The sequence below is a fragment of the Haemorhous mexicanus genome, chromosome 1 (genome assembly GCF_027477595.1).
Source record: "Haemorhous mexicanus isolate bHaeMex1 chromosome 1, bHaeMex1.pri, whole genome shotgun sequence".
NCBI classification, from domain to species: Eukaryota; Metazoa; Chordata; class Aves; order Passeriformes; family Fringillidae; genus Haemorhous; species Haemorhous mexicanus.
In genome coordinates this window covers 32,307,172-32,319,559 of record NC_082341.1, presented here as the reverse complement: position 1 = coordinate 32,319,559, position 12,388 = coordinate 32,307,172, and positions in this window count along the sequence as shown.

Below are 12,388 nucleotides of genomic sequence, written 5' to 3'. Positions count from 1 at the left end.
CGCTCTGCAAGTTCCTGAATGTGGCTGTAGAGAACTGGGGGTTGGTCTCCTCTTACAGACAATGAGTGATATAACAAGAGGACCGTGGCCTCAAGCTGTGCCTCTGGGGATTCAGGTCAGACATTCTGATCTCTTGACAGAAAGGGTTAAACGTTGGAATGGATTCCCTGCCCGGGGAGGTGGTGGAGTCACCATCCCTGAAGGTGTTGTGTTCCAATGTGGCACTTAGTGCCAAGGTGGTGATTGGTCAAAGGTTGGACTTGATCTCAGAGGTCTTTTCCAACCTGTATCATTCTGTGTGGATTATGGAAAGCAGTGTGCAGAAGCAGTGAGGCAGCCAGATGCAAAAAGCATGGGGAGTAGCTGCAGTGCATGTTGAGGGAGGCATTCAGGCTAAGGGAATTAGGATAACGGGAAGTGAGAGAGAGAGGTGGCTACTTTCTGCAGTTTATAGTATTTGTGGCCACTAATTGTCCAGGCTTGAGAAGCTGTATTTGCCAGACAGGGAACAGTTCTGCAAATATATTGCCTGGAAGCTGAAGGAGCCTTGCGATACTTAGCTTGGAGATTGTTGCTTCCAAAAGATAGATCTGTCGACCTAAACTTCCTACTTAGCACAAGTCCATATAAAGTTATCAGTGGTAGCAGCATTGTATTACACGGTTCGTTTTATGCTTCATGTTCAGTGATGTAAGGCAGTCCGCTTGAAGAACAGGTGAAAGTGGTAATTCTTACTGTCCTGGACATACTTGTAGATGTCTGAAATGTATGAATAATTGCTGGACTTAATTGGCCATCTCTAAAACTGGCAGTCCTGAAAAGGAAAGGGTAATTTGCAGCTGTTTCCTCCTTTGTGGGTGGGGTTTTTTTGGTTGGTTGGTTTGTTGGTTGGTTGGGGTTTTTTAACTGAGATCACTTGGGCAGAGATCTCTGGGTTAGCAGAGTTTTTTCTTTAACTTTTGTGGCTTGCATTCTCCTCAGGAATGGGAGTCTCATCTCTGCTTTGTTGTGAATGGATTTAGGAACACTGTTTCTTTAAGCTCCAGGTTCTGTGTATGAAATTAATTAGCCAAAGTAATTTTTACACTGTTTCTGCAAACGCAGCTATTGAAACATACATAGTTTTCTCTAGACGTTTTTTGTACTTCTAGTCCTAGGTGAATTGTTAGTGTAGTCAGAACTCTGAACAAATGCTACACTTTTGCAACAGAGTGACAAGTCAACCTAAGTAAAAAAAACCTTGATGTTACTCTGTGCTAGTACACAAGAAGCTGAAGTTCAGAATGAGCTGCAGGGAATATTTAAATTCTGACTTTAGACAAACCTGACATTTATCTAGGTTTATGTATAGCCTCCATTCTAGGCGTAGCCTAGAGAATGCAAGATAACACTTGCTCTTAAATATGCCCTGTTCCCAAAGGCTTCCAAGAAGTGGCCACAAGAAGTTCACAACAGCTGCTACCCAGGCTAGTCTGAGACTGTGTATGTAATGGAAAATTTGCACCCGATGGCAACAGTTAGGAGACATACTGGTTTACATGTGGAGACAGAATACCTTCCAAGAGGGGGTGTGTGTATAAGACAATGTACATGAGAGGAAGTATTAAGATTGTTGTTTAGTCATTTGTCCTGTGTAACTATACTTCAAATCTGTAATGACATTAGGACTTGGTATTGCAGTACTCAGCAAAGCATTTGACTCTAGTGCTGCATGATGTGGAAATGGGGAGGCCCAGGCAGCTAGAGCATGCTTTTTGGGAAAGCACCTTCTGTGCATGGCTTCACAAAGTAGCAACTGGTCAGGCAGACTTAGCACCACTGCCACCTTTTACTATCAGTCCACTTAACTACTGCAGTCCTCTAGAGTTAATGTGAATAACCAGGGAAGAAAAACAATCTGGGATAAACATTTTCTATTGCTTTCTACAGAAGCCATTTGGTTTTTTGGCTGGGCAAATGATGTGAATTAATTTCCCTCATTCTCACAGTCACTGCCCTTGCCTTTTAAACAGCAGCATAAAGGAGAACACAAAATGCACTTAAGCCACCTCACCAGCAGTGCCTGTAGACAATTTCTTGCTTGCTGACATTTTGCTTCTGCATAAAATCTTTCAGGTAGCACTGCATCTGTATACAGACAGGTAGGGACTGTTAGATTCAGCAGAGGAATGATTTTCTGTCTTTCATACACTTGTATTTGTAAATACAACACTTTGATCAAGTAAAGATAGAAAACAGTTTGCCTTAAGTAAGTCAGTATGTCCAGAGAGCATAAAAAATACCACCATCACACTTTCTCAGTTTGAGGTATTAAACTGGAACAAATAAACCCTAATACTTTTCCTTTTATTGCTTTACATACAGAGGTTGAAACATTCATTAAAACTGGCAGATACACTAATGGCCTTGGAAAGGCTACCAGTGGGTCTGTTGCTGAATTTCCTGAGGAAGTGAGAGACCGCCTTACACAGAATGATTCCTTAGCCTTTGTGGTAGCAACTGAGGCTACATTTTTGATATCTAATGGTAGATCTCTTTCACATTCAAATAGCAACTAAATTGTTTTGGCAAAACCTGAAAGAAGATGTCTGTCGACAAAGGTCTGCAAACCTTTCTTTCAGTCTATGTGCAAATGGTATGGTGCAAATAATTGTCCCACTGTGCAGAAGGCTAGTAGTGCTTCCTGTGTAAGATCACTTTTTAAGCTTAAAACGTAGTTGTTTCTCTGTACCCCGCTTTTTCTCTTTTTTTCCTTTGTTTTTGGTGGAGCCTTCCAACTGTGAAGGTATCTGATACATTAGGGATCAAGAATGGAGAGTTGTGGTTACCAAGAGCCAATATTGGTGTAACAGTTCCACTAGTTCTGATCTGTGATTCCACCCTCGTTCTTCTTCCAGTACTGCATTAGGACAAGGATGCACCCTCTGCACAGCATCTCAAGTTCAGTAATTCAGAATCTGCCAAAAATTCCAGGCTCAATTTTCTCATGCTGAACCAGTCCCATTATACTTGGATTACAGCAGCAGTGGTAAGCAGTACAGGCACAAGGTAATCTTCCACCATGCTTCTTTGTCTTTCAGGATTTACCCCAAAAGAAAGTACAGACAGAGAACTCCTCAAGTAGCTTTCAGGTGTATCACAGGGACTGGTGTTGACCTTTATATTTGCTTTAAAATAAATAAATAAAATATATAGACTAACTGAGGTAGAAGAGTGGATCAGTTCTATGTGGAGTGCAGTCCTGCAACTCTCTGGACAGAGGAATCATGGGCTGCCTGGACCCCTTTTTCTCTCTGTTCCATTTTTGGTCCTGTTCTCAGCATGATAAGTAGCCAGCCTTTTGCCAGGTTGGTTTGTGGATCCAAGGTTATGGGTGAGATGTGGATTTGCAGTACTACCTCAACAATTTTAAGATGGCTCTCTTTGTCTCATGGTAGAAATTCTGTCAAATTCATGGAGATAAAGGTAACCTGATGGATGGCTAAAGGTAGCTGATGGCTAGGGTATCATATCCTACATGATATTGGGATTTAATAATTTGCAGTGGCTCTGCTGTCTTTTACAGGTTCTGTGGAAGCAGATGCCTAACTCCCACAGCAGTGCAGGAGAGAAGAACCATGGAGCATTGATTACTAAATCACTGTTGATGATACATGATTCCACTACACTAACAACACACATCATTACAAATATTGTCTAGTACCTAATCTCACAATAAACACACAGACTGCCTTCACCGGGGAACGTTCGACTGGTTGATGACTCTCATGTGCACTGCTGGGATATTTTGGTGTGATCTGAACTGTGGTAGGATGGCAACAGAATGGAGGACTTTGCCAGCCAGCAGCTGTCTCCTGCTTCTCACCTTTCACAGTCTAACATGCTTTCCTAGTGCTCCTATTTCTTGTCTCCTCCTTGATCTAGATGTCAGCTTTCCCCTTTCTCCAGACCACTGGATTCAGTGCAGGATTGTGCAGAGAGGAGTATCATCTAGGGAACAAAAAGGTGATCTCTTTCACACTGAAAAATCCCAGATGTCAAATTCCATAGTTATTTTACAGCTGAATTCTATCTGGTTGATGATCTTCACTTCCAGGCAGAGCAGCTAATTTGTATTTCTGTGCTGTATCTTTAACAGTTTTGTGTGGTAAATGCTTAGGAACTGGTTTCTTAAACAAAACAAAACAAAACAAACAAACAAACACAAAAACCCCTCCAAAACCCCATAAACACAAGCAAACCAAAAAACCCACCCCAAACTCAAAAATCCCCCAAAACAATTTTCCCCACCCCCACAACAAAAAAACCACCCCAAGCCCCAACAATTTTAACAGTGCATCAGATACAACTTCAGTCTGACAATTTATACTTCTAGGAGGCATGAATATTTTTCTTCCTTCAGAGCAATCAATTAACTTTAGAGGAAGGTTAATTACAAGTAGTCAAGTTTCCCATTAGCTAAACACTGACTTCCCCCGCTGCAGCCCCTAGCCAGGTGTGGGGTTGCTGCCCAGCACCTCTTGCTCTCACTGGCTCTCTTCTCCCCCCACTGCAAGGTAAGGAGCATAGGTGCAAAGTGTGCTGAATGCTCTGCTCTCCTTGGCAGAGAGGGGAAAAAAAGCAGAGATAGCAGGTCCTAACCTGCATTTCACATTCCAAAGCCTTTCTGCTTCCTGTATCAGCGGACATCTGATCAGGGAAGGTGCCAGCCTCATCCCACTGGGCCATGACCAAGGGAACATCATGCAGACCTGCTGCCTCTTTAGAGCAGGTAAAGCAGGGTTATTTGCCAAGCTGAAGACCAGATTCTTGCTTGTGTCCAAGTGTCTTTCACATGTTTACTACAAATATAAGTCATATTTAAAGTGACTGATGCCAAATCTTCTGCTTGAGCAGTGACAGTAGCACAAATAATCACAGCTGTTGCTGTGCAGTCAGGGTGGCCCTGAATATCCCTCCAGTGCAGCTGGCTCTGCCAAGGGTGCATGTGATACCACCACATCCACTGCTGGCACTTGAGAGAAAAGGTAGCAAGAGCAGAACTTCACTAAAAAAACCCCAAAACTCCCCAGTGCTGGGCTCACATGCAGAGTAGAATGTATAGAGCAGGGGGGTTTATTTTTTAAAAGTTAAACATTCTACTGAAGTCTAGATTTCCAGACTGTTTTATATACAGTGTGTCTAATTTCTATCTACTGGAGGCTAGAATGGACCTATGCAGCAATTCACCTGTGAATTTCATAGAAAGGAGTTGAGAACAATAGATCTTCAAAATATAAAAAGACAAAACCTTGTGGAAGTTAACAGCTGAACTAAATATTGACATAGCTGAAAATATTCCCTGGAAAGGAAAATTCATACTGGGATTGAGTCACATGATGTGGTGGGAATGTAGGAGAACTGGATGGGTACATGGGTAACCTTGGGGAGAAGATTTGCTCTCAGATTTCCATGTATGAAGTTAATAAATGCTCTTCTTCCAATGTTTTTTTTTATTTTGTCTGTTCCAGCTTTGGAAGATGGTGGGTGATTTACAAGAGGATCTGTGAGAGATGATTAAACAACATGATGTAATTGAAAAATAAGTTTATAAAGTCTAAGCTAGCACTGACAGATGCAGAACATGTAAGAGTGGCCTCATGCACAGGGACAGCCTTAAGGACTGGGCTGTCTGGTCCCAAGCAGATGTCACAGGAGATGAGTTTTCAGAGGATCCAGTTCTGGAACTTAAAAATACAAGAGGTTTGTTTCTCATGTGGATCCAGATGATGAAGGAACAGAGAACTTTCTTCAGTTTGAGGAAGGGGTCGAGCCCCATGTCTCAGTCCATGCTTATCCCACCCCACCTGGGATGTCCCCAGCCCAGTGCTGGTGGGGAGGCCCCTCCTTGCTGAGCACCAATGCAGTGCCTGCAAGCTGCACATTGCATTGCAGGAAACACAGGCTCAAACACCAAGACATTTTAAAAATATTACAGAATCCACGTCTTAATATTCCCTTAAACTTCTGCAGTTCAGCACATCTTTGATTGTACCACAGAGTTGATTTAGGTCTTCAAAGCCAGACAAACCTGAGATATTAAGCGCAGAAATCAGAGTCACTCAGGACAGTGGTTATCCCTGGTTTAATCAAAAAGCAGTTGTACAGCCAGTCCAGAGGCTGCCCACACAGCCTACACCTCCCACCAGCAGCACCCAAGTGGATTTTGGCTCACTCTCCCCCACTGACACCCCCCCAACTCCCCACTGTCAAACAGGGGTCTCTGGGTGCAGCTGTTCCCCACCTTGAAACCTGGGGGACTGCTGTGGGCTAAACCTGGAGGCTCCTCTACCCATCCCCAGCCATAGGAAAGACAAAACACTCTCTCATTTCACTGCTGCCAAAACTGGGGGTTGAAGCTTGAAGACCTCCTGCAGCCAAGCACTGACTGACGCCAGCCAGGAGCACCTTGGGGATTCCCCATCCTTTGCCTGGCAGTCCCAGGTGAAGAGGGAGAGAAATATGCTGGGTCAGAGACTCAGCAGCTCCATCACCTGCTCTGGGGCAGCTTCCAAATCCACCAACCATGCTGTGCTGCAAGGCCAGCTGCTCCAGTGGCTCTCTGAGCAGGTAGGATTGGAAGTAACTGGTATTGTGTTTGGGCTGTGGAAGTAGGAGTATTTATAAAGTTTGAATTGTGGCCCTTCTGTTGTCTGAATCCTTTGGGAAGAAGGTGCTACTTGTGCTCCAGATTTTAATTTCATTTTAAATGGCCAGGGGAATCCAGAAATGAATAAATAAAAGAGTTCATCTTTTCCTCATGAGGGTCCCTGGTGCCCATCTCTGACAGGGGAATACAGAGAAGGAGAATCTATGTCTGCTTCTGCTCACTTCCATCTGTGCTTAACCCTGTCTTGCCATGCCTCTAAACTTGTCTTTTCAGTTTGAGAAAGATATTTCTGTGTTGCACCAGTGAGGAAGAGCCAGTGGAGCCTTCACCCAGGTCCCAGCCATGCTACAGCTCAGCAGTGGCTCCAGGCAAGCCTGCCCAGTGGTCAGCCAGAATGGGGGCCTGGACCCCACACTTGGGTACCTCCTCTCTGGGCTGTGTCCAGGTGAAGCACTGGGTGAGAATTTGGCACCCAGGTGTACCTCAAGGTGCTGCTGGCTCTCCATGCCTGTGTGCATCTCAGCTGTGTCCAAAAGCAGAAAAGCAGAGATGTTCTCTCAACCCCTGTGTGCAAACAATAAATACTGCTCAGACAGCACACATGAAATCCTGAGGGGAGAGACAAGAAGAGTCAAATCAAGAGGCTGCTACCTGGCTAGAATCTATGCTAGATCTATCAAAGCCTTAAACTGGGGAAACTTTGTATAAAATTGTTTTACCCAAGTTCCCAAACTGCAAAAAGAAACAATTTCTCTGGGGAACAGTGGATTTCCAGCTACTCACAGAGAGGAAATCTTCATTGTCTGCTGGAACTGCACAACCAGAGATGCAAAAGCAGCATCTGCCTGCTTCTTTGTCTTTTTCTTTGTGACTGTTGGAATTCTTCTTTGACTAAAAATGTCATTAATCAGTTTAATTAACTAGTAGAAGCAAGTAGCTGGGAAATTGCTAGGCCTATAAAGTATATGCCTGTTTTTTAAATGAATTCCCCACAGTGGGCAGATTACTTGCTTATTTCTTCCTTTAGCATCTTCAAAATATTTTTTCACACGTGAACATTTTACAGTTCTCAGTTTTTCCCATTCTTGTTGTGGCCACTAGTGTCTGACTTTCTGGAGTATTGCAAGCTGCATGGGAAAGGAGATAGTGGGCAAGAGATCTCTAATGCATAAGAGGGGCAAGTAAGCAAATATAATGAAAATTAAGTAGATAATAGGGCTGGAGTATCCACAGTGGGGGAAGTGTGGAGGAACCAGTCAAATGAAAACTTGGCTAAAATTTGCAGCAAAATGGGCAAATCAAAATTTATCTAAAAGCAAAACCTTTGTTTTCTAAGCATGGACCTATCCCTCTGCAAAGGATCTTGAGCTCGAACTCCATGGAGGAATGAGTAGAAGAGCTGATGGCTTTGCACTAACCTGCCTTAGAACGCTGGGGTTCCCATGCAGAAACGTATCTTCGAGGGGGTGGAGAGCTTTAACATCTAAGCTTTGGAGCTTAGCAGGGGAAGAAAGTCACTCTCAGAGGAAGGTGTTGCTTAATGAGATAGGCACCACAGAGATCTGAAGGAGGCAGATCTACAGGCAAAGCCACGGAGAAGACTCCTGCAGTAAGGCTGGAGATGAGAGCTAGGTTATTGACAGAGATAGATGAACTCTCATGTCCTGCCCTTGGGGATATAAGTCACTCAAAAATTTTTCTTATTGCTCCACTTTGGCACAAGGAGAAAAACAATTACTCCTTTCCCCTCTCGTGTGGTCAGAAACCCACTCACAATCTATAGCAATCAGGACTCCTCCTTCCTGGCAGGAGACAGCAAAAGTGACTGGGGGAGCAACTCCTTGTGTCACCAGGGGCAAGACCTCAGCTTTTGCTTCTCTGAATAAGACCAAAATCTGCTCCAGCCTGGATCCAGCCTCTCTGATCTTTTAAAACACATCTTCTTCTCTTTTTCTTGACCAGAACTTCTGGTAATAGCTGTTTTTTAAGGACATTTTAATGGCAAATCCCTTTGTCTTGGAAAAGGTGCAGATTCTTCAATTCCTGTGGCAGCTGTTAGTCTGCTGAAAAAGAGGAGATGTAATGAGAAAGCAGAAGGAAGAGCAGGATGGGGAAGAGGAGGATGGGGAAGAGCAGGATGGGAGCTGGAATGTATCCACTCCACAACTTGTTTCCTGGAGAAAACTGCAGCTTCTTCTGACTGGCTAGAGCAATAGACTGGGAACAATGGCAAAAGTGTGTGATGTTTATTTCTGTTCTTATTTTTAAACAAAACTAGTGAGGTTTAGTTGTCTTCAACAGGCAGTTTTTATTTATATAGAATGTAGTAACCTTCTAAATGACAATGCTTGGTTCCAAGTCCACACTGCCTGGACTAATCACTAATAGAGACTCATCTGCTATTCCCTCCTCTGCCCTGGAAAAGCACTGAATACCATTTTTAAACTGCAAGCTTCCAAGGTGTCACCCTCTAAAGTAAGTAACCCAAATGACCAAATATCCCCTTTGAGACAGTGTCACTCTGTCTCTCCATGCAGATGGTCTGTGTAGACCTGAGGATGAGCTGGGCTGCATTAGCAGAGAAAAAGCAGACAGGTCTGGTGGCTTCCCAACTCTGCACTGTCTCCTGAGTTGGGACAGTTTTGTCTCTCAGCTTCTGCACCTGGTTCAGCCACTGGATATGTGAAGTTAAGCAAAACTTCCAACACCCCAAGCATTTGAGGTAACTCATTTGGATAGCCATGTATTTTTACATCAATAAAACCATTCCCTGTGCTAATCTTTAGGCAGAAGGCTGAAGATGTAGAAAAGTGCCTCAGGAGTGCTCTAGCTGTTGAATGCTGTGAAGGTACCCTTGCAACCTTCACAAGTTTGGAAACACTTGCTGCTTGAAGGTGGTTTGAGTACAGGATGGACCCTTTGGTCCACGCACTCTGACAGGAACAGTGGTTCCAGAGGTGTAACTGGGATGTCTCACGAGCACCAAGCTATTAAGGTGTTTGATGGGCAGCAAAGCTGTGCTTATCACAGGGACACTATAAAAACCTCCCAAGGCTCTATAAGATCTTGCTCTCTTTGGGGGATTGGTCTGGATGATCTTTTCTGCAATGCCTGATTTCTCACCCCTTCCCTACTTGTCCTGTAAAGCACACAGAGGGGAGAGCATGGGGAAAACATCCCTGGAAGCACAGCAGAAAGCTCATGGTTCCTGATGGGCTTCCTGTTTGCCTGGGACAGACCTACAGTCACCACCCCCTAGCACCTGTGGTGTGTGTCACAGTGATCCCTGTCTCACTCAGGAGGGGCATCTGGCTTCCTCCCTGCCCTCCCAGCTTGTCCAGCTTCACGGTGCCTAGGGAGGAGCTGTGTCCCCCACCAGCACGAGCCTGTCGGGCTGAGCCAGCCCAGCGTGTCGTCCTGAGTCTGCAGGTGATAAATTATGGCTGTCTCTGGCAAAGTCTGTGTCCCAAAGATGAAATTCATTCCTTCTACAACTTCTCAAGGAAAAAGTAAATTGCAGCTGCTGCCTCTGTTGCAGCACACCGCATAGGGAAGCTTAGCAAATCCAAGGAAGGGAGTTGCTATCGTCTCTGGTTGAGCCACGAGCAGCTGTCGATGTATCCAGTTCTGGGCTTCAGCACCCATTTACCCCGTTGGGACTGGTGAAATGGATATGGGGAGGTAACCAGGGTCTAAGAGCAGCATCTCTGCTCATCTCTTGCTGAGCCTGGCTAGCAGCAGAGAGGATTTCCACTTGAATACCTACCCGGATAGCTAAAACCATCCTCTGCGGCATGTGGAAATATAAACCTTCCTTTTCCCGCCTGCTAAAGCCACCTGCTCTTGTCCCCTCCTGCTTTCTACTTTTAGCTCATTAGTTCCACTGTGACTACACTCTGCTGTCTCACTGCCTTTTACTGAAGGCACGTCACAGGCAACTGAATGTATCTGAGCAGCTGCTTGACCCTCTTGCTGCTGAAAATCAGCACGGACCAGTGTTGAGTCCCTAATTAATAACAGCCCCAGGGAAGAAGCAGCCCCAAAAACTCTGACAACTCCAAACACTGCCGAGGTCTTTTTTTTCACATTCTCCTTTCTAAACATTGGATTTGTTGATCTGTGTGGGTGCCTTCCAACACAAGATATTCTATGATTCTCTGATTCTGTGATTTCTGACTTGTTTGGAGTAAGAAAGATGAGCCTCCATGGCTATAGTGATAATTTTATGAGTTAGCTTCTTAAATATCAGCATGACCACGGCTCATTGAAACGTGCTGCCAGCTTACTTTCTTGATGGTGATATCCATGCAAAAACTTCCCATAATCTTCTACTAATCAGGAGGAATGTGAGTAGAACTCTGGGGAGGTACCCAAGAATTTCCAAAATCCACCAGGTGCATTGGATCAGGCTTAATCAGGAAAGGCTCAGCTTTGATTCTCTTCCTGTGCTGGGAAGGTGGTCTTCTCCTCTAACAAGACAAAGTGTTGCCTAAATCAGCATCACCTTTATAATCAAAGTACAATTCCTCCTTGGCAAAGATGGAAGAAGAAAACTGTCTCGTGTAAGAGAGAGATAGGAAGGATTTGCCAGTCATTTGGGGATGTGGCAAAAGCTAAATGGCATTTGTGAGCTTCAGCAACAGGAATAATGAATGAACCCGAAGTGAAGAGAGAAAGGAGGTATAAGGAAGGAATTTCCTGTTGCTTTGCTAAACCACACTGGAATGTGAGCAAGGAGAGGGGAAAACAAGGTACAAGGCTGAGGACAAAAACTGGAAAATTCAGAAATTGCTCAGGAAGTTACAGAGGGAAGGTTTCGGGAAGGTTTCGGGAAGGTTTCGGGAAGGGAAGGTTTCGGGAAGGTTTTGGGAAGGGAAGGGAAGGGAAGGGAAGGGAAGGGAAGGGAAGGGAAGGGAAGGGAAGGGAAGGGAAGGGAAGGGAAGGGAAGGGAAGGGAAGGGAAGGGAAGGGAAGGGAAGGGAAGGGAAGGGAAGGGAAGGGAAGGGAAGGGAAGGGAAGGGAAGGGAAGGGAAGGGAAGGGAAGGGAAGGGAAGGGAAGGGAAGGGAAGGGAAGGGAAGGGAAGGGAAGGGAAGGGAAGGGAAGGGAAGGGAAGGGAAGGGAAGGGAAGGGAAGGGAAGGGAAGGGAAGGGAAGGGAAGGGAAGGGAAGGGGTTACTGGAATCAAGAATTTGGAGAGAAATAATTTGTGGAAAGAGGACATTCTGGGACACACCATGGGACAAAGACACAGTGGAGCAGTGGCTGTGGAAGTTTTGTGATTTCTGCATGTGGAGAAGAGTGGGACTGAGCAAGATGAAGATGAAAATGAAGAAGAAATTATGCTTGACCAAGAAGTCACTTCTGGCAGTGGATGACACTACCTGGAGATTAGAGTTTTATACACTTACTGCAACCAGTGCTAAGACTTTCCCTCCTGCCAACCCTTCTCTGTTACCTCATCTCTCTGCAGCACTGTCACCTCCTCACTTCCAGCTGCAGTGAAGGTTCTTATTACAGAAAGTTGATTTGTGATGAATCCATTTGTATGGTATATTGCTGAGTACAAACTATTAACATTTGAATCAATAACCATGGAACTTGTAAAATTACATAAACAGCAGAAAGATTTGCAGGGAGGAGAAGGTGATGTTTACAGTCCTAAAAGTCATTAATAAAGAAGCAAAACTTCAGTTTCAGAGTGAGCTACAGAAAGAGTTTTATTTCTCTTCTTGCAGCTAAT